At 38.5% G+C, this 24,975-nt stretch overlaps 1 protein-coding gene across 4 annotated transcripts in view; it reads right to left on the reverse strand.

The window, feature by feature from the left end:
* Nucleotides 1-19,749, reverse strand: part of tenm3 (teneurin transmembrane protein 3) — a 336,797-nt gene extending 317,048 nt beyond the window's left edge. For all 4 annotated transcript variants that reach the window (XM_068727440.1, XM_068727439.1, XM_068727438.1 and 1 more), the window contains exon 1: nucleotides 18,944-19,749. The gene's annotated coding sequence lies outside the window, so the exon portion shown is untranslated. The remainder of the gene's footprint in view (nucleotides 1-18,943) is intronic.
* Nucleotides 19,750-24,975: the final 5,226 nt, after the last annotated feature.

Raw genomic sequence — 24,975 nt, forward strand, 5'->3', positions numbered from 1 at the left:
AACTGTGGACCCCTTCATTGCTTTGTCACAAAATGTATCCAATGACCACATCTTTAAAAGCCGTGCACCGTTTTCTCATTCAAGAACTCTGTGTGTCTTTACATACTATTGTAAAAACATAATACAACATTACTGTAAATTAGACTACAATTAATCACATTGTGCTGCATCTTCATCTTCAAAGGCACTTCAAAATATGTGGATTGATACATTTGTAAAAGTAGAAAAATGTGACGGTTTAGTGACAGACGTCTACAGATATGGTATGAAATGCAGGCTGTGTGAACTGGCTGCAGATGCTTCATTTTACTTTCTTTCTTGCGAGCTCATTTTTGAAGGGCAAACGTTGGGTTCTCACTGGACATGGAAGAAACAACTTCCATAGAAGCGCTGCCCCTGTCCTTCCATCGACCATGTGAACCCGTTGGACCTTTCATTCAGGACGCCGGGCGCGCCGAGATATTACGATGGATTTAAATGATTTGATTCTGATGAATGATAAAATATGCATGCTTGACAACACTTATTTTCCTCCCCTCTCCCTGCTGTTCTCCTGGAGTTTCAATCCCCCACACACGATTCAATTTCTATAGCTGCTCATCCACTATATTTATTAAAAAAATAGCCTTGTGTCACTGTTTGCGATCGTGTTTCTTTAGTTATGTAGGCTACTTATTCCACATATTTGTGTCTAGACAGTGAGTGACACAAACAGACAGACAGAGATACGCTCTATAGAAAGGAGCAGAGAAATGCTATTCTGATGTGAACAACCAGGCTACTGCTCGCACGACGACTGACATAGCACGGTGCTTCTGCATCCAGTGTGAACCTGGAGTCAGGCTCTCTTTCACAGACCACCAGAGGACCTGCGCTCTCTATCTATGATCTCCCCGAGGAGCGTAGGACACACCTGCTGACTCCCTGAGAGCCTTTCTCTTCTCTCTCTCACTGGAGCCCCAATGCCTCAGCACTGGCTCCCCTACACCAGACCTCTTCTCCCTCCTTCTCAGTAGAAAAAGGTGATCTTGGGCGAAGAACACTTGTAGCTGTGTGTTCTGATTATGTTTCATACAGCATTGCTTCACACCGCGGTGTCAAGTATTTATGATTTTTTTTCCTGCTTTAAGTAGTGAATGAAAGTTAAACTGCCCCTGGGACTGGAACCTATTCATGTGTGCATCACTTTATGAAATCATAAAACATGATATTAAAATGCACATCAAGCTGTCACATTCAATGCTGTCTGAGCACGATTGAGCAGGTGTATAACACGACTAGTCCCAGTAAGATTTGACACAACAGAATTTAAGACAGAACTAAGATCCAGTCACATTTACAACAAGTCACAGAAACGATAAAAGTCGTTGTCGAAAAGCACATGAAAATGGTTCAGGTATACACAAAGATTTGATCTGTAATTCGTTGGGTGACAATACCAATGAAAGCTTTGTGAACAGCAACATTAACAAAACAATTTGCAATTGAGCCACAACTGTCAATACACTTCCAACTTGTCAAATACTGCAGCTTCAGACTATGACGCTCTATCTACCCCTTTAGCATCAGTTTTGGATGTGTCAGGGACGGCATGTCAGTTTCTTCTCGTTGCATAAAGTGTCTATTCAAAATAAACTTACTTATTTTTTAGGATTACTTTTGCAACAAAAGTACTTGGTAAAACACTGTTTCCCATTTTGTGAGACAGTGCTGGGTGGAGCTCATACATAAGAAAAATGTAATTTCAATCAAAATTAACTAATAAACTATATTATGCATTATAAGGTAGTATACAATTATTAAGTACATAACGTATTTCAAATTACCGTATTTTCCGCACTATAAGGCGCACTTAAAAGCCTTTAATTTTCTCAAAAAACGACAGTGCGCCTTGTAATCCGGAGCGCCTTATATATGGATCAATTGGTTAATTGGTTGATCCATACTGGTTGTACACGGCGCTCTGTCAAAATGTTTCAGTACGACTGGTAAACTACAAAGCCGCACCGCTTGCAGCATTATGGCTACCGTAGTCAGGGGCGTCGCCGAAGTAATAGCGGTAAACACCGGTACTGTGCTTACTCCTACTCTATTCTATGCGCCTTATAATCCGGTGCGCCCTATATATAAAAACAGTTCTAAAATAGGCCATTCATTGAAGGTGCGCCTTATAATCCGGTGCGCCTTATATATAAAAACAGTTCTAAAATAGGCCATTCATTGAAGGTGCGCCTTATAATCCGGTGCGCCTTATATATAAAAACGGTTCTAAAATAGGCCATTCATTGAAGGTGCGCCTTATAATCCGGTGCGCCTTATAGTGCGGAAAATACGGTAGCTCCATTCCTTTCCATTTGTTGAGTTGTTGGGGCAAAGCATCATTGTGATTGGCAGAGCAATTTTAGTTTGCTGAGAGTGTATTTATTGATCACTACACACACACACACACACACACACAACAGCAGCATGATCCGTGCGCCCAGGACCTGCACATTTGCACTTGTCGTTGCCCTTTTGTGCTCAAAAAGGCCCGTAGAGGGAAAAAGTGATGGATATAACTTCCAGGTCATCCGTTTTCTAAATGGTAGTTTTGGAGGAAAGGGTGTACTTTCTGTAAAATATGTTGTTGTGCTGTTACATATAACCCCCTTCACTTTCAATAATGAATTAAATAGGGTATGCATGCTTGCACATTTGGATACTGCCAAGCACTATTTATCTGAAAGACCAAAGGCCTCTGGGAAAAAGGTAAGAAAGCCTAGAAACAGTTATAACTGATCAATTACTCTTTGACCCTGTAATGCTGGATCCCTCAAAAAGGCGAATGCAGAAGTGATTATGGTCCATATCAAGCTATAGCATGTTGCTAGTTTATTATCCGCTATTCCACTGCAATGTACTAGCTGAGCTATCACTGCTAAACTACCTGACTGGCATCACTAACAGTAACTTTGCAAAGAGCAAGAGCCAAGTTCCTCACCTAGGGTCTCATATATGCCAAAACAGCCACCTCTGCCACTGTCTTCTGTCACTGGGGGCTCTAACATTCACTGTGTCCACCAGCTCTCTGAGTACGGGTCAATGTGAGCCCACATCCGTGGTCAGACTGGGATTGACCTGCCTCACCTGCCATCTGGAACTCCCTCATGGGATTGTCATCCATTTTCCAACTACAATAGAAAACAGCTGAAAGTGTTTAGGAAATTAGGCCACAAACGTTAACAGTACGCTGAGACCGTTTGGGTTTTATAAGGCATATAACTCTATCTAAATAAAAACTACATGGCTTTCAGCCCAGGACTTTTCCTAAATGTGTTTTTATGATGCTTTCTGAACCCTAAAAGGGACTCAAATAAATATGATCTCTGCCAACGACCATGATCATATAGATCACGGTTGCCATAATATAAGATAAGATAAATACAGTGGCGGGCCGTGCATTTTATACCTGGGCCTTCAGTGCTGTCCTACTACAGTTCAACCACCTCCTAATAAGCTCATTATGGCGCCACAGCTACGGTTATTATTTGTTTCTAGGGGTGTAACAATACACGTATTCGTAGTAAACCGTTCGGTACGAGGCTTACGAACTGAACAATAATTCCTAGCGGGCCTCGGGCCTCTCTTCTTAGAGACATTGGGGTGAAATCTGATTGGATAAAAGCTCTACTTAAAACAAGCTGCACTGGAAGCCGCGCTGCAGGCTGGAAGCAGTGCGACTGAGGAAGACAGTTGCTGTGGAATGAGAAAATAAGCTAATGTGAAAAATAATTAGAATACATGTAGTGTATTTATGAAAAATTATTGAATTATAAAATAGCTATAACTTTGTGATTCTGAATAAATATAAGGTTATTCTTAACACGCTTTATAGTATTATCCAAATGGGCAAAGGATAATCTATAATTTACAATCTAATTTATCACATTTGCACTATTCTACTCATTATTTCGGATGCTGTCCTAATAATATAGATCGGAGGATGTTACTCCATTTCATAATGCGTTTGGGATCAGAGCTGCCACACAGTTAGAAACAGCCTCTGAATGGTCGACAGACTCAACCAAGGGCATCATGAGATTGCTAGTGGATGGCTAACAACAACTACAATAGCTGATTTCAACACGTAAAAAATTGATAAATAATCACAGAAGACGTTGGATTTATCATTGCTTCTGGGTAACAAAAAAAGTAATTATCTGGCATTCAGCATTCAAGATACTTCGTATCATTTAATTATTTTTCATAAATACACCACACCTATTCTAAATATTTTTCCCATTTGCTTATTATCTCATTGCATAGCTACTGTCTTATTCAGATGCACTTCCAGCATAGCTTGTTTTAAGTAGAGCTTTTATCCAATCAGATTTGGTCCCTATGCTGTCTCTAGGTAAATAAATCTGCCTGTAGGCCTTCAGAATTACAAGTGAATCCCCTTGCAGTTTAAGTAAATGGGGACGATATTGTTGATTGTCATAATCTTCAACCAATCAGATTTTTGTTTGACATGTTGGGCGTATTCTTTGACATGTCAGAGCATCCTAACTGGCCTACAAGTACGTCAGCACTTACATGCAGCTTGATTGGTCATGGGCTAGCGTGACTGTTGTGAAGTTAGCTAGCAGAACTTTGTAGTAGTAAGAGTGAAAGTTTAAAGATATGTAATACGTTTTTACGTGACATTACATTTTTAGCATTTTGGCATGTTTGGCGGTGACAATCCCAATATCTAATGCCTCTGTCGAGCGGACATTTTCAGCCCTCAAACACATTAAAACGTGTGTGATCAGCTGTGCTCAGATCCGCTGTCATCAGAACGTGAAGCAACTGAGGAAAGGACGTCTCACATCTCTTAAAACATATTTCCTTGTTTCCTCTCTCCTCGCATGGTTTCCTTGCATCTCTCCATGCATCCCTGGTGGGAGGGACTAAGAAGCAAGGAAAGGACACAAGTGAGGGAAATGGGGATGCAATTAAGAGACTTGGGATGTACCCATGAATCGAGAAGGACCTCTTGCTGGACCTGAACCGCACCGATGTTCTGTACAACCGTGGTGTTAAACTCTTTGTAAACAAAGAAAGGAGGATGGACTTTGTCTTTAAATAGTGAACAGCAGCTTTGGTAAGTGAACTGCTTTTTTTTTTTACATCTGCAGTAGCGTTACTATTGTGTTAATTTGTCTATCATGTAGTTTTCATGATATGGTTAATATCGTTCCCTCTGGTGTGAATAATATCTGAATGGTGCCCTGGAATGTGTAGCGAAATGCGTGTTTTAGCGCCGCAGTTTTGCTGGAATGTGCAGAGGCCTGTTGAATCGTGTTATTTGGGTTTTACGTTATTCTACTTGCTTTGTTGTCATATAAATATATGTGACTGGTTCTTGTGAGTTTGTTCTTGTCATTGAGTTAATTACATTGATTTTGACTATATGCATTGCCTGTTAATGACGAAGCATCCTGTCATGCTGTGTCATAATGAGGTTATTAGGAGGTGGTTCAACTGTAGTAGAACAGCACTGAAGGCCCAGGTATAAAATGCATGGCCCGCCACTGCATAAACATCACCAAGGCTAATATTATTAATTATAAGGCCACTCACACAAGTGAAAAACAACACAACTCTCACTCAACCCCAAACACCGAACAGACAAAGCAAACATGCAAGAGATCAAAACACTGTCTTTCTAACCTTAACAAGAATGGACAGCATGGACTTTCTCTTGGACATATTTCCCTGACTTGACACGTACAATCAGTCTGTTTTGAAGAAGAAGAAAAAATCCACTACTTTGCAGTTGTTACGGAGTAATGTTAGATTTTCTAAACTATACATAATTTGCATTGTAGTCAAGTGAAATAGCGCCTCAATGGCAATATAAAAGAAAACACCCAAAAAACTTTATTTTGTATTGTTATATATTTGTGAATATATGTTTTGCAGTTTGCAAAATTAATAGTGCTGGATACAGTAAGGGTTAAAAGACATTTAAGTAACAATTTTTCTAGAAACCCCCCTAAATTTTGCTTTTGAGGCTTTTAGGGGGTCTCAAGTATCAATAGGCTCTTAGACATCTTCTTTATTTGCTTTACTTTCTAGTAACTTCATCAAACAAATGCATTATTGATGTGCTTGTGAACCCATACACATTTACATACGACGGTGTGTCATACCGTTGCAGCCCCTTTAGTGGGTGTTAGAATGTTGGTGATCTTTGTGTTAAATAACTTGCCACTTTAACAGATGAATATCACCAAGGCACATACACTGTAAAGGAAAAGGAGAGCATGCTCACTGTGCAGCGCACACAAACACACACATAAAGCTATGTTGCAAGGCCATTCAGGGGTTGTTGACACCCTGTACAGTGAGTTACAACCATCAGTGAGTTTGTTGTACTACTCACCCGTCCACTCAACCTCTCTTGTCCCAATGTGCTCCACAAAAGAAAACATGTTGAGGTGGACGAGCGCTTGGCTGTGACTGAACTGTGACAGAGATTGTCAGAACAGCAGAAAGACCTTATTCACCTCGCTGAGGGTTAAAGTAGTTAATTAAATGTAAGACCTCATAGAGGACCCAGCATGAGCGTTTACCTACACCCACCATCGTGGATGTGCTTGTTTTGGGTCACTTAACATGCTTTCCAGGTGGTGCATTAACTAAGGTAGATGCAACCGTTTGTTACCTATGACGAGGTTATCCTAATCTCAAATATAGATTAAGAAATACAGACTTGGAATAATTACTTCTGTCTGATTAGCTTTTTGCAAGATTTATACATATGCAAATATTTGTTATCCTAAAAGGTTTAACTGCAAGACACAAGATGTCATCTCCCTCATTAACGTTTATTCACAGTGTGTGCAATTGAGGCTTTATTACATTACAATTGTGTAAATTGCATGTTGGAGCACAATTGGCTTCCAAACTATATTGTTATGTCATAAATCCTGCTCCTACATCCACGTCTTAAACTGGATTCAAAGTGACCAGAGAAACCTTCCCCCTTCAGCAGATGGATTTAAAAACAGCCTTCAAGAATCAAATATATAAATCATTCTGCTCAGTGACTGAAGAGAAGGAATAACGGACAAAACACATTTTGTGACTAAAAACACGTACAGCGCTAACTACCGATAAATGGACGCCATCAATAGATTTATTATTTTCAAATTTACATTTCCTTCGGCCATTCTCACTCACACACGGACACACACACACACACACACACACACACACACACACACACACACACACCGATGGCAGCATTGGGATTGCTAGTTATCAACAATAAAATAAAAATAATATCCAATACATTTCAGCATTTACAAAAATGAATGAGTATAAAATATTTCATATTAAGTTTAGTATTAATCATTTCTTTCATTATTTCACAAATTGTTGGTTGATTTATTTTATATTATTTACAAAATGTATCCACATATATTTTTATTTCACAATGTCTTCTCTTATTATTTACTTTTCACTTGACCTAATGTTTCATGTTGGGGTGAATTTTCTTCACAGTTAATTTTTTGCAATTGCTAAAACAAAATGTCTGAAACTAGGGCCCTCTTTGTCAAAATTATACACACAAAAAACTAACATTTACACAAAATACTAATATCTTACAACTCTCTCAAAAGCAAACACTTCATTCAAAGCTATATAAAGTATTTTAAAAGTGGTGTTTTTGCAATACAACTTCACACAAACACCAAATAATTACCTTAGTAATAGCTCTTCCCACAATCCAACCGCTAAATTTAAAACACTATTATCTAGAGTCTTTGGCATTTTCAACTGTAGCATTCTGTAAGTATAGAATAAGAACATAAATGTCACGAGGAAGACAATTTAGTTTACTGTCAATGCTCATACATCGATTACTTTAACTTAAGACAACATTAACATATTAACTATATTTAAGCAAAATTCCGTAAATTGCAATAACCATACAAACCTGAATTTATAGTGTTCAAGCTCTGATTTCTAAGAGATCTAACTGATTAACGGTATTTTCACAGGTGCATTTTGGGTGCAGGTAATTGATAATCGAGTGTGGCATTTCAACAGCAGTGTTTAGCAAACAACACACAGGCTTTTAGTTTTCAATAATGTGTCTAATCTAGATAAAAATGTGTATTTATTTGCAAAAAAGTATTCAAATTTAAAATGAAGTGTAAAGAAGACAATATGCTTATGATTTAGCATACCTGGTCAATTGATAGACTAGATGAGTTAGAGAAGTACCATTTTCTATGTCCTGGCAATTGCAAAAAGAAAAAGAAAAAAAAGCTCTTCAGTCTTGGACCAAAGTGAAGCCACAGTGTGGCTTAATTCCATATCAAAGACGCAGTGGGAGAGCGAGAATGAGGTTAAAGGTGATACACGTTGAAGAGGAAGTGAAGTGTTCTCTGCTACATGCATTTGCACATGGAAATGTATGTGTCAATGGGCTGGAGCATGCTGGGATATTAGACACGCACAGTACAGTACATGCACACACTAGTGTTTAAGCTTGACTGAGCACCAATGAGCCTGCTTTTAATGTAACCAACCAGCCAGCAAGAGGCACACACAACCAATGTGCCGAAACACACTGCCTTCCTGTGTGTGTGTGTGTGTGTGTGTGTGTGTGTGTGTGTGTGTGTGTGTGTATGTGTGTGTGTGTGTGTGTTTGAGAGTGTGTGTGTGTGTGTGTGTGTGTCTAGAAATGTTAATGTAACCATTCTGCCAGTAAGAGACCCACAATTTTAATGCAGGGTGGCAATGACCTTTTAACACACTAATAAACACACAGACGTTTGTGTTTCTTTGCTGGCTGGCTGGTTACATAAAGAGCTGTTGTTGTTGTGCGTACATATGTACATATTACCATGCACAAATAACTCCAGAATGCTTTTTTTGGCTACAATGCTTTATTAGAGCCTCATCTAGTAGAGCGGGTGCCCCATGTACTAAGACTGAGTCCTAACCACAGAGACCTGGGTTCAAATCCGACCCGTGGCCCTTTACTGCATGTTGTCCCCTCTCTCTCCCCCTTACCAGTCTATCTGTCTAGGCTATCCAATAAATGGCTAAAAGCAACAAAAAAAAAGATATCATTTTTGTCTGTTGATGATGACAGGGACTTTGTAATGCCAGTAAAGCAGCTCACTCTACCAGTGTCTAGTATATATTTTTCATGTGTAATTTTGCATGAGCCAGGTCAACAACCAATATCTGTTGCCTTGCAGTGGCCAATATTTTTTTTTTCTGATCCTAATAGGAGTCTTAACGTCAACTTTGAGGGTCACAATATTAAATAATTCCAAACAAAACTGATAATTTTGATTTTATCAGTCCAAGTTAATTTTATCAGAATTTCCTATTTTTATAGTGTAAGTCAATGAATATAATATTTATAAATAAAAGATGAATTTACAATAAAAAGGATAGGAATAAATAGGAAAAAAGAATATATAATCAACAATGATTTTATCCAGTCATATTACAAAAATACACTGCTTAAAAACGTTTGAATGAAAAAAAGAGACAGATAATCAATATTGATGACAGATGACAACAGATGACCTCAACACATCACAGTTTCAGACATACAGTATATGGTCTATGCAATAGAACACCATGTGTTTTGTGAGGACAGCACTTGTAGAAAAGCCTCTGAAAAGTCCCTGATTATCATCCTTCCTTTTTTTTCTCAGAATCTGTCACTATGAAATTTCACTTCCTCTGCTTTTTTCATGAGCCACTTCCAAAATGTTATGAATCCTCCACTTATACCAACTTTTCTTTGCTTGAAGCACATCTGTCAAAAATACAGAATGCAAGTAATGTGAATAGTTAGAATGCATAAAAAAATGCAGATTTTTTGCATTTATCTTTGTCATTTTCAGGACAGCTTTCATACTAAGCCCAAATGACCCGTACTAATCAAGCAAACAGACCTGTGTATGTTTTAACCGAACCAACCAGGTTAGGTAAATGCATGGTAAATGGTAAATAGAATTGTTTAGCGCATTTCTAGTCTTCCGACCACTCAAACCGCTTTAACACTACATGTCATCATTCATTCACACACTGATGGCAGGGGCTACCATGTAAGGTGCCCCCTGCCCACCAGGACTATCTAATCATGCAAACTGAGCATGCACACGGCTCTGTCAGGGGAGTGTGTCACATTGAACACATGACATGTCAGGTCAAATGTTGCTTCCCATCAACTCCACTATGTTAATGTTACCTTGTTTAACACTGTTTTACTAATATTACTGGTATTAAAGCTTTTAATTCTTTTAATTTCATTTTTATCACTTTATTATATTGGCTGCATCTGTCTGAAATGATCAAATTGTCAAATATCGTTTTTGTTGTTTTCACGGTCCACACTTTTACTTTGAACTGCGCTAACCTCTATGAAAGGCACTATACATAGTATAAAGACTGACTGACTGATTGGTTGAATAATTGGTTAGTTAATTAATTAACTAATGGGTTAATTAATTATTTGATTCATTTATTAATTGGTTGATTGCTGATCCGACACCAAATCCACAAACAACAATTACGATAGGCATCCAAATCAACAGCTATGATACATGAAAAAAACACCCGCTGCATGCAAATTAATCATGTTACATCCATTTTTGAGAGAGGATGAAATCACGGACAAAGACAGAGCCGCAAGATATTACATTTCAATTTGGTTTTATGTATTCACTGCAGCATTAGACATTCCAGTGGCAATTCAGCAGTTCTCAAAATGGTGTTGCTTCCAGGTGAGCTCAGTTCTCTCTTTTTGGAAATGCTAAGCCCTGACTCCCCTGTAATTTGAATACCAGTGTGAATGAATTCACACATAGGCTATATAAATATGTTTACAGTGGACACCGGGAAGTGGGTTTGTTGGGGACTGGATCAAGGCTAAAGAAGATGTGGACACTCTGGTTGATGGAGAGTGTCGGCAAAACACAGCCAGAGTAACTTTGAAGGACGTGGTTTCTCAGCAGCTTACACTAAACCAATATCCCATGCTCAATAAATCCACTGTAGTTTAGCCCTTGGGCTGCATGTAAACACTGACGTTTAACCCAAAGAACACTTGATCAAGATGTTTCCATAGACGTACTGGACATGCTAATTAATGTGTGCTATTAGAAGTAAAGCCTCACTCACAATGCTGCATATATTTAACAGTATAGGCACATATTGGCTACACAAGCGGTATTATGAGTAATAACAGTACAGCAGATTTTCTTATATTTATTATTCTTATTTTATAAATTAGATAAAAGTGGAAATTCTAAAAATACTAATTGTCATTTTGAGATGTGTATGCTCTTGCACACAGCAAATTATAAATTGTGAGGTTCAATTTTGCAGTCTTATCGCTTATGTGTTTTAAAGAGTTGAATCGAGTTATTGGAGTAATACAAGAGCACTAAGGATGACGGCAGGAATTTCCCTGAGGAGAGGTGCCAAGTGAAAGTCAGCGAGAGCACATTAGAACGACCAATCCATGGGGCTGGAGATCTCCTGAAGGACGCAATCAAAGAAAGGTGAACTCAGTCTTGAACCACATTCAACACTGAGTCTTGCAAAAGCTCTGCGTTGGAAGCAGATTTCTAAAAAATAAATATTTTGAAAAAAAATGTTTCTTCTTGTTATATAGAAATGTGTAATGTCACTTGGTAAACTAGAGCAATTTGATTAGCTTCAAAAGAAGGCTGAAGTGATTTACTGCTCTGGGGATGCGTGTCCCCAGCTTAACCCAACTAAAAAGAGTGAAATAAATATGCATAGCATGTATTAAAATAGGTAAAGCAAACTTTTTGTAGACATGATTCAACATATTCTGCTACTATTGCTGCAACTATAGAGTAAAATACGTGCAGAATTATAAAAAACTGATATTGGTTCTGTTGTACATTTCAACATTTTTGTGTAGACTCATTTATTAGCACACTGAAGCGCTAATCTCCGCTGCTGTCTGTGTCGAGGCTGAGCTCCTCCAACTAACGTCACACACACACACACACACACACACACACACACACACACACACACACACACACACACAAAGCAAAGTCAGCGAACAGATCTGAGAGGCCTGAGTAGAGACAGTGAGGTAAAGCAGGTGAGTCCAAGATAAATACATCAACTATGATTGTTACTGTAAGTGCAATAAAACATTAGTGAGTAAAAAGACAATACTTATCCATACACCTGTTCAAAGAGCATAAACATGATGTAAACATGTACAAAAAAGATATTTCACTCTGCTCTGTCCGCAATCGCTCATCCACCACCGCTATGTTTACACAGGCACAACGCTCTAGCTTGGCTTATAGTGATTTGTTACAATCAAGCTAAAAGAAAAGCTCTCTGTGTGTAGTCTAACTCGTTAGCTTAGTTTGCCACATACAGTATCTTAAAATTAGGCAAAGTCTTGTTAACTTCTCTTCTGGCTGAGACAAAGCCGTCCTCTGTCTTATTGCCGTACCTATGGCAGGGATTCACATCAGCAGAGGAGGAGTGACCAATACTGACTGATGTCTGTGTTCATCATTCTTTCTAAACTTCACTCACAAATATTCATTTCATTCACAATTAAGATTTGTTTCAAGTGAGACATTATCACGTTTATTTTGTTACTTTGCTGTTGTAAACATTACTGTTGCTGCTCTCGAATTGGTGTATTTAAAATACAAATTAAATGTAATCCTGTTCTCAATGTATTATTTGTTTTTATTATATTTTAAAAGCAGATTTTTATCATTCAAAAACAACTGACAAGAGTATCGATAAAGAACCTAGATATAAATTTACAAAAAAAATAAACAGGATAGAATTCAAGTGTAAACCGTTTAATGCAGCACCCAATTAGTCAAAACTTATATATATTTATACCAGTTTATAATGCATATAGTATGCGAACATTAGGGCTTTTTTTGTTTTTATTATCTTTAAACACAGGCGACGCGTTCATATTACTAAGACCTGATCCAACCAATTTGTGTGAACACACAGCGTCTTGGATAAATGTACAATCCCACTCTATTGTGGCCCAATTCTAATTGAACACGTATTTGATATAATTATTTGAGTAGAGAAGAACAAAATTACATTTTTTTAAATTTGCTGAGGATATCCCCCGTCATATTTAAATATGATACATTTATGAATACAATATTCAAATTTTAACATTTCAAGCGGATTTCCAACCTGAACACCATAGGCACACGGGTATTAGCTATCATAAACTGACGGTAACAACTGGTGTACTTTGTCAGGAAAGGTTCAGATGTGTCCCTTTTCCTTCTGAAGTTTTCCAGTCATGAACGAGTGCACAGCACGGTCCCACTGCTGACTCAAGCTGAGCACCCACAGCTTCTTTCAGCTGAGGCAGTGAAGCTGCAAGAAGTTACTACAAGTATCATCTTCATCCTGATGTTGTATCTGTAACCTACAGTAGTCCTGCTATATTCATGTAATGTCATTTATATTTCTATCAGGCAACAGCAGCCCATTAGTAAATCATTTAACAAACTTTTACTTACAAATACATAAATAAGGTAAACTTGGTTTTACTGTAAAAATGCCCCTAACAAAGCAAACATAAACATATAACGTACTTTTTTACACTGCTAACACATATCTATAACACATATTCTGTAATGTTTGTGTACAGTTGCCTAATGGCCTGGGGCCAGTGGAGAGCCACGCTGGGGAAGTAAACAAGACAAAAAGCTAAATATATATATATATATATATATATATATATATATATATATATACACACACACATACATATCTATTTACTAAGATATGTGTATATATGTATGTACATACATATTTTAATAATAAATATATGTTTATATATACATGCGTTGCCGTGTGTACAGAATAGACCAAAATAGTGAATAGAACGTAAAAGGATATGAATAATATAAAAATAAATGTATTAGGTGGTTACAGCAGGGTTGAGGGAATCAAACCTGTCCACCATCAGTGGTAACCTGTTCGAAGTTACATCTAATGGAATGAATACCTTGAATAAGCTTTCAGCATTTCACTCACACACACAGACAATACCTTTACATGACATGAAATTGTACTGACTTGTGCTGAATGAAACTGTGTTATGAAATCATTGCCAATTAAGAGCAATTATGTCACCTATTAGAAAAGTCCTCCCAAATGTGACATAACACTGCTGTGTAATGGAAGCGATCAGCAAATACAACACGCCTCTGGTGACCTGGACGTTATGAGGGAGAGCAGTTCAGAGGCAGCTGTACGCCATAAGGTTGTTGTTGTTTTTTTACTGTGCATTGCCTTGTACTCCGGAGGCTATAGACACTCAAGCCTGTGACAGGTGAATGAATACTGGGGCTGTAGAAAAAGCCTGGGAATGCATCTAGAGGTCCAAGGACAGGTCTAGAACAAGGGGCATGGTCTAGCTGCAGGCTACGCTGTAGAACAGCCAGATACAAATGTATTATGTCGAATGAAATATGTCTTGATTAACAATATGGTCGATACTCTCTAATTAATGCTCAATTAATCCATTTAGCTACATCACAATTTCAACTTTCACAAACTGAAGACTTATCTACCAAATCACAAAATAGAAGCATGGCAGCAGCAAGTGCCTGACAGATCTGGTAAAGCTTCCCTAACGAAATTCTGACGAAACTAAAACATTTCATGTCGACCGTATTTTCAGTGAAGATTTAGGCTTAGTAACACGCGCGCGCACGCACACACACACACACACACACACACACACACACACACACACACACACACACACATATATACACACACACACACACACACACACATACACACACACACACACACACACACACACACTCACACACACACACACACACACAGTCTCTGCTGTTGGACAAAGGGCCCATTTATGAAGCTCCAGGTAGCTTTCATCAGCTGGATCTTCAGTCTGAGCACTCCCTGGACAATACACACACACACACACACACACACACACACTATGTGGATACATTTTCAGTTTGAGGGCTCTCATGGTAATTATTGAAAACACACACACTGACACACACACACACACACACACACACACACACACACACAGTTGAAACAGCCCACAAGGTACATATGGACACAGAAAGACACACACAGCATACTTTCAAGTCCCTACACAAGCATACAAAGACACAGGCACAGACACACACACACACCATCTTACAAAAATACACAAAAGGACATCACTGTAGCCCAGTGTCCTCATCCAGTGACAAGTGTGTATGTTTGCGTGTAGGTTGTTGCTGGACCCCATGTCCGTCTTCTGCTCGTCAACTGCGTTAACATATCCACAACACACACTCGCATGTGTGCATACACATACAGTACAAACTGTGTCTGTTTTTCTTCTGTATGCACAACTCAAACTAATGCAAATTTAATCCAATCATAATGTAATATGTATTATTATATGTAATGCATTTAAGCACCCACACACACACATAAAATAAAGGACACATTCAATTAAAACACACTGGTATGAAAACTCCCCTAAAAGTGTCTTTTGCTTGTTGCCTTTTACCCTTTTATCATGTTTGCTTTTCTATATTGATGTTAGAATTATCTGGAGATTAACCACTTACATATAAAAATAGCAATTACATTTATTTGAGTAAGTAATACAAATAATAGATATAAAGCCCATTTCCAGAGGACTGCCTGGGTCCGCCTATTAAAAGTGTACACAGTACACATAACGGAATTATGTGATTGTGGTGTTAAGATGTCTGCAGTGATGAGTGCAACTGGGAAGCTCAAACATGCAGCACTTCAAGTCCACTGGGACACAAAGTGTCCATGCTACTTTTCTTTTTTCTACTTTCCTTAAAGAGAAAAAAAGAAGCTTATTAGAGTAGTTTCAAAATAGGAACTTGATATGTTGGACCTAAAATGTCCTTGATTTAAAACTTCCCACAGCTACCTGGACACAGCAAAACATGCAGATCGCTCAAATCAAATTGTGCAAGAACAGAGTAAGTGTCAAAATAAAACCGGGCAAGATGAGACGTGTTACCTATCCAGTTTTACAGCTGTGCAAGTTTGTTTTTGTACTATAATAAACTAATTTGAAATAAATGGCTGCTTAGAGGGCAGGGAAAATGTTCACAATGCTCTAAGTTCTTTAACATAACCACAATACTTCTGTTACAAATTAAAGAAGCATGGATTAGTATGTATTGTTTAAATAGAATACATACACTTTAGCATCTACTCAGTAGTCATATGCTCTATTAAACCTGAAACCGTCACATGCAATTTAAACAAAACTTTTTCATCACCCTTTCTCACGCATAATACCAAATATGTGTAACACTTCTGCTTGTTTAGTTTAGTGAGGGGGCTGCCTGAGCCATCTGTAAAACCACCAGCGTGTACAGTACACTTCCACAGCGCTAGTGCCTGTGCAAGTACCATTCTCTTCATTTCACCTTCCTCCTCAGCCCGTTTGTTACCATGGTCTATATCGTTGGACTATTCTTGTCAACAGTACAGATTGGAACAAGCAAACTATTCTATGCTGGTATCACTGAATATCCATTTAACTGATATGGCCTTACTTGACTCCGCAGCGTGTCCTCATTGCTGTGCAGAGGCTGTAGTTCAGATGTGATGACAAGACGCTGAGAGACTTTCACCAAAGAACAGTACCATGAGCTCAGACAATTGCACCAGTTTGCTGTAATGCAGCCACAAAAAAGGAAAGGCAATGCATGCAGTATATGACAATATTGTGAAGTCTATATCATGCAAACATTAACAAATATTCTAGATCAACATAGTATCCAGTCTCATATCACTGTATCAATATAAATATATCTTGTAGCTCTCCAATAAATCTCACTTTATATGAGCAGCAGTTATACGCTACACACCGCTTCTGCTTCTATACAAGTGGACCGCTGCAGTCATTTTAGCACCTTTCTTGACCCAACTTCTTAACTTTCACAAATCAATACCTTTATTTTTTTTAGCATTTTCATACCATCAGTGACACTCGGAGTGCAGACACCGCCAGCATAAAAACAATGGGGTTATATAATATGAAGATAGTTTTTAATTAAAAAAAAATGTGAGACCTTTCACTTTACTCAAGGTCGCAGTTATCACACACTTTACCTTCGCAGCACTCTACTGACGGCCACACTAGTGTAGTGCTAATGCTGTTCATGAAGCTACAGCCCATGCCCGATTTTCCATGAAACTTAACTTTAATATTTTATATTCCAAAGCATAATAACTGAATGGGACAACAATTACTATCTGTCAAAGAGTGCAGTGAGGGGGCCGAGCACATGTGCTCCCTAATATTTAAACACAAAGAAGAAGGGAAGGCAAGAGGAAATGTCGAGCACTTCACTGGAATACGAAGTAAAAGCAGCAGATAAGTTCACAAATGAAATGACTAAAAATACTAAATAAAGCACACTTTTGTAAAAACTACAGAGTGCACCAACACCTATTGTTTATTTTACATGAGGGTAGTTAAGGATATCACAGGACCTACATGGGTTAACTGACCGAACAGAGCTGCTAGAAATGATAGAGATATGGAAGATATCGCTACAGTTTGAATACACACACACACACACACACACACACACACACACACACACACACAAAAAGCCTCAAACAGGGTTTATTCCTCAAAATGTACCACAGGCTAAATGCAGGCAGGCTCCTCTTTTAATTTATAGTCATTACCAGAACAGAGGTTAAACTAATACAACTGTAATAATCTGTTATTTTATATTCCAGGGGTATGTCAAAGTATGTGCAGGAACACTTAGATGAGGAACAGTTTAATTTCAGTGTTATTTAATTCACAAGAAATCGGCCCAATTACAGACTGCAGGAGAATGGCAGTTGTAATAATAGCTTCCACTCTCACCTCTTTTACAGTATCTCTCCAGCGCTAAAATTCACTAATAAAATCGCAATTGAATATCTTCCCATACAGCAGTCTGATATTTAATTAAATGAAATTGTGATTTTGAATAATGAATGGTGTTTTAAATTTGGAAAACATCTGAGAAAACACTTGATAAAAAGCAAAGACGCAGAGAAAAATGTCCCCACACACTCAGTGCTTTACTGAACTTGGGTTCCTTTCTTTTTCTTTCTTTTGTTCAGCCCTCTCCTACGATCTGCCCTTTAAACGCCTCTCCGTACACACTAAAAGAACCACGCTGCACTGTGAACTTCATCGCCTTTATTTGACAACGCTTTCGTTAGGTCGTCTCGCGGTCGGTCCGTGCTATTTTACGACTAAATGTTGACTGTATAACACGTCATGAACGGACCAAATCTCAACTACGTAGAGAACGCCATCTTCGCCATTCTAAAAACGGTCAATTTAATTAACTCTGGCTTAATGGAAACGGCTACCTGCATAATGAATTAAGATTCAAACGTGTCATACACGTGTAGGAAGAGGTTCGGAATATAATTCAAGAAGAAGCACTAAACCTTTTGAAATAAAATCAACTTTTAGAACAGCTTCTCATTGATGGCTTGTCCGAACATCTAGTTGAAACGTTTCATACCAGGCGAACCAATTACAAAAGTTACCTCACAATAAGTACTACACAAGTGGTGTTTGCTTGTATTTATTGTTGCCGAAGTGAAGAGCGTTACTTGTATTGTAATGGTCTGGAAACCTGCATCGTGTGGAACGTTTCGACATGCCAAGCCTCATGACCTGCCATTTTATAACGGAGAGAATGGCATCTGTCGATACGACACTAGCGTTAAATGAAGCTCGCTTTGCTCTATGCTATTCAAACAACATTGCATGTTCTGTTCGTGTCACTTCCCGCTTTGTTTTTTTAACATGTAGTCATGTTCGTGGTTGTCGGGGCTGTCCTACCTGTTCGTCCGCGTGAAAGGGACCCTCCTCTCCCAGCTTACGACCAGAACCACCGTTGTGTAGCCGGTTATTTTCTTCGACTTTTTTCCACAAAAAAACTTCTTCGTCTTGTTCAGCTTGTCGTCGTTAATCTTAAGAGTGAAAGTGACAAAGAAAAAAATAGAAAAATCTCTTTCAGAACATCATATTCATCCGCACAGTCCTTCTACTTTACTCACGTTTCTAGACGGTAAATTCCAAATTAACGTCAGCTTAATTCGAAACACGGGATAAAGTGTTTTTCTTTCTTCTCCCAAGGAGTGAGTTCTTTTAAAGTGTGGGATATGTTTTCTTCAAATGCATCGCTGCGCGGACCAGCCGGAGAGGCTCGATGACCCTGTTTCCGAGGCTGCACGGCTCGCGCGGCTGTCAGAACGACGCACACGTGAAATGAAGTGTCGGCTGTGAAGGCAGATGAAATGGTCGATTCTCCTGTCTCCACAGCGTGAAACTACAATTAAACTAACAGTGAGTCTGTTAAACGTTGACGTTTCTTTCGTCCACAACGTCCTTTTCTTTTCGAAAACAAATCGCTCAGGTGGTGAAACACCTTTCCCCTTTGCTCTCTACTCTTTCCTCGCGTTGTCCCGGCCGCCCAGCGCAAGCGACGGCTACAGTAAGAACCGTCTCTGCAGCACAGGAGCGGGAGAAGGGAGGGAGAGAGAAGGAGCGAGAGAGCGCGCTCCGGTAAAACGGAGAAATAACACTGTCCTCTGTTACTGCTGCCCTCTACGAGTGAGAGCCGGCGCGAGCTCATCTCCTCTCGGTAAAAGATGATGATACGCCAAGCGAGGCAGAAACGGAATGCTGGGGATCCCCTGCTGCGTCCAATCCTGACGTCTCTACCGGTGTGCGGGTGTGCTGCTACGGACTGCGCGCGTGTGTGTGTGTGTGTGTGTGTGTGTGTGTGTGTGTGTGTGTGTGTGTGTACACATGAATGATCGGTATGGGGTGGGGGGTCAGCCAGCCGTGACTTTGAACTGTGTGCCCTGAATGTGACAGGTGACGGCGGAAAGCGAGAGCTGCTTGAGGACGTATTAAGACGGTTGATGAGGTGTTTATTTCCCCTTTCACTCCGAGCGCAGTATACTACTTAATGAAAAGAACAAAGCTGAGCATACTGCCAAAAATCGAAATTTAAATATTAAAATGTATACGTTTATTAAATGATTGTACGTTCTGATTCCGTTTTGATTTTGTATTATTGTAATAATAACTCGTCTCCTCAAAGCGAGTTGGTCATCCTACATACTTCCAAAAGGCTGTCCAAATATTATGATTGCAATTTCCAAAGGCTTTGGCGACTTCTCATAATTATGTTCATCCCTTTTAGACTCGCACATCATATTGTGATGGATACACTAGAAAGAAAACCTAACATTGCAATGTCATGAACCTCTAATCCATAAAGTAAGTGTGCCCTGTCACAGTGTGTTCACAGCTGTAAAGTGTTCTTTTTTCTCCTGATAGTATTCAGGTTCTGAGAGCCAGGGTGAACAAATTAAGTGAACACAGTCAAAAATTCAACCGAAATGCATTTTTTTTCTGCATAAAGAGAGTTTCCCGTTTCAGCGTTGGAGTATTTTGTTTCTACAACGGGGGAATACTGCTACACAGACACAGTCAACTAAGAAGAGACAATGTTTAACAGAAATATGACTGAGTGAGTCATGTATTAAATATGTAAAAATGCATAATTAACATTTTAACTGATCAATGAGGGACACATTGTGTATGGCATTTTGGGGGTATGAAGCAAACATAGTATAATGAGAAGTAGTGGAGAGTCAGGACTAAAACTAAAAATCCATGTGGAACAATCAGCTTGTGTGTAATTTACGGTGCCTTGGGTTGTTCATTTTGTGCCATATAAAGGTCGAACAAGAAAGCTCTCGCAGTGTGTTGCCTTCAATGAATACCTGAGTTGCTCAAGCGTTGCTTTCTGCAATCATCATTGAGATCAGTATGATTCGGAAATATATTCACAAGAATCTGTTTTAAGGTGACATGCTCGTTGGTCATAACAAAAGGTGGCACATGCAAGGTATAGAACAGCTATTTAATAGGAAAAAAACAATGGAAAAGAAAACAGCAAGGTGCAGAAGAATGCACAGTTAGAGGTGTATGAATGTGCATTTGTGCAGTGACCAAAGTAGCATCTATGTTAGTGCAAATTAAACCAAATAGTAAAAGCGTGGTGCATTTTAGAGAGAGCACATCTGGGCAGACAGGCAAGACTGAAATGGGAATAGTGCTGGAGATCATCACAGCCTCCAGAAAATAATTATTCCAAAGAAAGCAAATTAATCAGACAAAAGATAATACTATTTTTTTATTTTAAAAAATGTAGATTGTAATATTGCTTGGTACGTAATATTTTTCTAACTATAATATAACATTTCCACCTTTTTGCATCTCCCCATAAAACGCAAGCACTGAAACATTACAATGTAATTCCAATTTCATCATAATAATGTCAAATGACAAGAGGTGGAACTTTAACAAAGTAACATAGTATTGTTTAATAGTACAACACTACTTCAATATTGTCTGAGTTTTATTTTGTAATACAATGCAATACAGCAGTGCTGTAATAAATACTGTGTGAAGTTTCTACTGTGTCGGAGGAGCTCATTCAACTCTGCCGTGAGAGTGGACTTGAACATGTGAACTGCATCAGTGCATCTCCTCCCTTCATGCGCTCCTTTGTCTGGCTGCAGCTAATTGGTGCAAGTTATAGTGCAAGAGAGAAAACAGGAGATAAACATGGAAAATATAGCAGTAATAAGTATGGACTTTACAGAGTTTCTATGTCTTTCGATTGCCTGTGTGCGTGAATGAAAACCACATTAGTGCATATCGTATCTGCCCATGTGTTCACGTGTGGAATTGTATGACCACATGGTAGAGTGCTCTCATTAAGCGCTCCAAAGGTAATGTAACATATTTTAGTTGGTACAGCTTTACAGCTAAAAGGCGTTGATTGAAATGTTACAGAGACATTTGCACTTGTCCAGCTAAATTATTTTGTATTCAGCAATACATTGTTTGCACAGCTAGTTGCAGTATTGTAGAGCAGAGTGATATATGAAGTTATTTCATTAAAATGTATTTGATTGTCTGAAGTGATTTCACTTCAGTGTTGTTATGAGTGTTTTCTTCCCCTGTTTAGGATATAAAACTGTCTCTGACAGGATTATAAACGCTGTATATAGGAAAGATGACACTGAGCACAAGCTGAGAAGATGGATATGTGGAATATTTCCTAACAATATGCAATATATTTGAATGAAATAAAATAATCTATGGTAACATATGCAGAGTAACCAATGTTTAATTTGAGTCTTTGCAATTTGCTTCACTTATCTCTGTGTGATGCAGATGAGGATCGATATAAACAGTACACAGTGTTTATTTCATGTTATAAAAGACTTTCGTATTTGCACTTCTGACAGTGTGCACTTTTTTATTCACTGCACATACTTATTTAGACAAATGGCAGTTTTTCTGAGGTTTTGGCTTGTACTCAACACAAATGTGTGGAGAAGCACAGACAGCACAGGCTTATGATAGGATGTCAATAATAGCCTCTGAATTGAATGGTGTGAAAGCTAAAATAAGAGTGTTATATATCGCAGGACATCCATATGAATGATAATATACGCCATCTTTTCAACACTGTCTAATATAAACTTAGCACTGCATGGATTCAGCCGGGTCAACCTTTATGGATGAGGCAGGTATTTTTTTTATCTTATTCTCAACAGCTCCCATTGAATCAAATAATGTGTTAGTCTGTCGCTCAATACTTCCCTCATCTGTGATCTAGCCCATCTGTTCCTCCTGAACATGTACATCTTCAAAAACGACTTACAAATATAAAGTTTTATGTTTTTTTTAAGTTTCCGTCATTTCTTCATAACAGATGGGCCCAGTGGGTATTAATACATCATTCAAACAGAAAGAAATAGTGCATTTCTTAGAGACTAAGATTAATACACATTTGGTGCTGAGTATTTGTGGCAACAGGACATTTTATGTGGGATTGAGTCAAATGAACTACAGTGTGTGTGTTCATGGTGATGAAGGAACAGGTTAGCTTGTGCTCATTGATGTGTGTTTAATAGTAGATATATCAGGCTGATACACACACACACACACACACACACACACACACACACACACACACACACACACACAATACAGTTTTTTGCAATAGCTAACACCCAATTTCTAAAACTAAGGCCATCTTTGTGGACCTATACATTAAAAAACAAAAACATTTACACAAACTAAAATATTACATTTCTTGCAAAGGTAAACACTTAATTCAAAACTGTAAAAACTCGTAAAAAAAACATGCCCACACACATCCATACACATCTGGGAGAGTCTGCCATGCAAGGTGCCAGCTGCTAATCAGGATCTAAACTGATTCACATTCACACACCGATGGCACAATCATTGGCGCTGTTTGGTAATTCATTAATTTGCCCAAGGACAATTTGACATGGGGACTGGAGGAGCTGGGGATTGAACCCCCGACTCGTGAAAAAGTTTCCCCTTGCGGGATTAAGAAAGTAACTATCTATCTATCTAGAAGACGGCTTGCTCTGCCTCTGAGTCACAGCCGCCAACCTTTAACTAGAATTAGGCCCTCGTACAAAATACAACAAATGATAACCACTGAGCCACAATGCTGCCCGATTACAGCAAGAAAAACCTCAATGTTCATATGGGCACATGACAACTGTTTTAAGACAGAAAAAAAACATAACCTATCCTTTAATCAATGACCTCTAGATTGACTTGTTCATGCAATTTGAGTTGCAAGAGGTTGCAAGTAACAGCATAATTTAATAATTTGCCTCAACTGAATTTTGGTGGCGGTTTTCTCATCTCATCTCCTCTTAAAACTGAGTTTGGAGAGGTAATCTGGCCGTACACAGCCAAGGACGTGTTCAAACTGAAGTTACCTTATGTGGAAATTGAAAATTCAAGCAAAAGTCCAAGGATGGGGTTAGAGTCCCACTGGGGACCTTTGCTTCATATTTCTTTCCTTAAATGATTGTCATCTCTCCTACTTGCACTCTCTGTTAGAGGAATAAAATGCTTACAAAATAATAACAAAAAGAGACCAAGGATACTGTTTCTCAATGTAAAAATACCATCAACTTGTGGCCTTCAACGAGTGGTCAAATCCAACTTCTGAAAGAAACATCATCATCTCTTTAAAATGAAACTCATTTTGATCCATACATTATGTCTGTCTCAAGTGATTTGTGAGCGCAGTTTACACACAGATTGCAAATGATGGCACGGTCACATCTCACAGATGATTGTCAGCTTCAAATTGTTGATACAGTTGCAAGTCTTACATGGCTCTCTGATGATTCTCATTCTCATAGTTGCAAGAAGCAAGTAGTTTGTTTTAATTAGTGACAAAGTGTAAAAATAAAGGAGACAGGAAACGATGTCATGTTGCAAATCCCAGCTTGCATGTTGCAAATGAGGTGAAACAGGCCCCAGGATGGTGACTAATCAGACATAGGGCCTTCAATAGGTATTCATATTTACTTATTTACTTACTTATTTACTTATTTAAGTCTATAATGCCATTTTTATTGGTATGCTGTTCGTAGATCCCAGATTCTTTTAATGAAATTGACAGCCTTTGGCCTCTAATGTGACCAAATCAATTGTCCTGCCGCTGTACACATTTTAAGAAGAAATGGTCTGAACAAGAATGGACTGACAATACAACTCAAAATAATCAGCTCACATCTTCTTTGCTGTGGTTTTCTTAAAAACATATACGTGCTTAAATTTCTTATTTGCAACAGTCAATATATTTTGAGCCAAACATTATGCCGTTATTTTCTATTACCATAATGAGGAAATGTTGTTAATCAACATAACTGGCAAGTGGATGGGTCAAACAAACTTTCACTCAAGGGGCCAGTGTTTCTGTCTCGTGTGAAACCAAAAGTTTA

This window comes from Cebidichthys violaceus, unplaced genomic scaffold (assembly GCF_023349555.1).
Source record: "Cebidichthys violaceus isolate CVI_PGR_0920_01 unplaced genomic scaffold, fCebVio1.0.p SCAF_4, whole genome shotgun sequence".
In the NCBI taxonomy this organism is placed as follows: Eukaryota; Metazoa; Chordata; class Actinopteri; order Perciformes; family Stichaeidae; genus Cebidichthys; species Cebidichthys violaceus.